We start from the raw sequence: 2,407 nt of genomic DNA, 5'->3' as shown, positions 1-2,407 counted from the left end.
TCTCTCTGTATTGGGACTTGAACTCAAGACCTTGTGCTTGCCCAGCACTAAATCTCTGGCAGATTGATGTAAACTAATTTGTCAGTTTTTGCTTTCATTGCCTGTGCTTTCAGTCAGACCTTAAAAAAATATTGCCCAGACCAAAGTCTTGAAGCATTTTCCTTGTTTTCTTCTAGTGGTTTCAGAATTATTTGGTCTTGCATTTTAATCTTTGGTTCATTTTAACTTGGATTTTGTATTGCTGAGAGATCTGTTATTGTCTAATTTATTTCTTCTGCATAGGAATGTCCAATTTTCCAAGTACTATATATTGAAGAGATTTTTTTTTTTCTTCCAGTGTACTTCCTGACTTTATTAAAAGTCTGCTGGCAGGGCTGGCCAGATAGCTCAGTGGATTAAAGTGACTGCTTAGGCAGAGTGCAGCGGCTGAGATTCAATTCCCAGCGTGCCATGCCAGCCCCACCCCCGGTGTGCGCTGAGATGATGCCTGAGACTGGGCGTGGTGGCACGCACCTGTAATCCCAGTGTTTGGGAAGCTGAAAACAGGAGGATCACTACAAGTCCAATCTACATAGTGAGACCCTGTAGACCCTGTACTAAATACATAAAAAAAATCTGCTGATTATAAATATATGGAGATATTTTTGTATTATCCTGTTCTTTATTCTATATGTCTTTTCTTAAAAAATCTTTTACTTATTTGGTACAGGGTCAGACTCATAGTGATCCTCCTGTCTCAGCCTCCCCAGCACTGGGATTACAGACATGCGCCACCAAGTCCAGTCTCTATGTGTCTTTTTATATATTTGTTCCATGCTGTTTTTATTACCATAGCTTTATAGTATGTTCTGCAGTCAGGTATTATAATCACCCAGTTTTGTTCTTTTTGCCTAGGACTGGTATGTCTACTTAAATTCTATGTAGTTTTAGTACAATTTGTACACATTTTAGGAATTTTTTTATTTTTATAAAAATATTAGTATTTTAATTGAAATTGTATAGAATTTGCAGATTGCTTTTGGTATTGTGGACATTTTGACAATATTAATTCACCTACTTCATAAATATGGGATATCTTTCAACTTTTTTCTTTTTTTCATTAGTGTTTTGTATGACTGAAGATCATTCACTTCATTAATTTCTATTGTTATTAGAATCTCTGTGAATGAATTGCTCTCTTGATGTGTCAGAAATCTCCCTATTGGTGTACATAAAACCTGCTAACTTTTGTGCCAAAAAACCTTACTGAATTTATTTATCAGCAACGACAGATTTAGGACTCGCCTTTTAGTTTTCCCAAGCATAAAATGATGTCGTCCACAAGAGAACCGGGATAAGTTAACCACCGCTTGCATTTACATTTCCTTGTTGCGTTCTCTTGCCTATTGCTCTGGCTAAGATTTCTAATACTGTGTTGAATAAGAGCAGTGAAGGGGACATACTCTGATTGTTCCCAGTCTTAAAGGAAATAACCCACGCTTTCCTCTTTCAGTATTGTATTGGCCATGATTACGTCATATATATATATATAGTCTTTACTGTGTTCAGATATGTACTGTACCTTCTGTTCCTAATTTTAAAGATTTTTTACTATTTGTGAAATTTGTTGAATGTCAACCTATTGAGGTGATTGTATCGTTTTTGTCATGCCCTCTGTTGACAGCATATGGCCCATGGATTTGCACAGTTTAAACCACCCTGCCATCCCTAAAAAGGTCCCACTTGATCATGGTGTGTGCTATTCTTTGACGTGCTGTTGAATTCAAGTTACTAGGGTTTTGTTGGGAATTTTTGTGGTGTGTTTGTCCTGTTCTGATCTGCATATCAAAGTAATAATGCCTCAAAGAATACACTCCAACGTGTTCTCTCTCAATTCTTTGGAAGAGATTACATTGGAATTAGCTCTTTGTGGGTTTTGCGAAATTCAGCAGCGAAGCCATCCAACTCTGGAATTGTCTGTGGGGGAGGCTTTTTATTACTCATTAAATCTCTGACTTGTTCTTGGCCTCTTTTGGTTCTGTAGGTCATGATGATGCGACTGTTGTGTTCAGAACTTTCCCGATGTCTTCTAGTTTCTCCAGTTGGTTGTTGCAGTCATTCATTCCAGTCCCACTGAAATCAAATGCTTTGATTCCTATAACATCCACTGTACTGTCTCCTTTTGCACCTCAGATTTTATGTATTTGGGTGTATTTTTTTCATGGTTATTCTAGCTAAAGTTTTGTCAATTTTACTTATCTTTTCAAGTAAACAATCCATTACTAATCTTTTGTATTTTTATCTTTTTTTGCTTCTTTGTGCTCTGATTTTTATTTCCTCTATTAACTTTGGGTTTGCTTCTTGCTCTTCTGTGTCCTTGAGTTGGATCATCAGTTTATTTGACTTTTTTTATTTTTAATTTATTTTT

The sequence above is a fragment of the Octodon degus genome, unplaced genomic scaffold (genome assembly GCF_000260255.1).
Source record: "Octodon degus isolate 3935 unplaced genomic scaffold, OctDeg1.0 scaffold00023, whole genome shotgun sequence".
In the NCBI taxonomy this organism is placed as follows: domain Eukaryota; kingdom Metazoa; phylum Chordata; class Mammalia; order Rodentia; family Octodontidae; genus Octodon; species Octodon degus.
Note: the sequence above shows the minus strand (reverse complement) of the source record.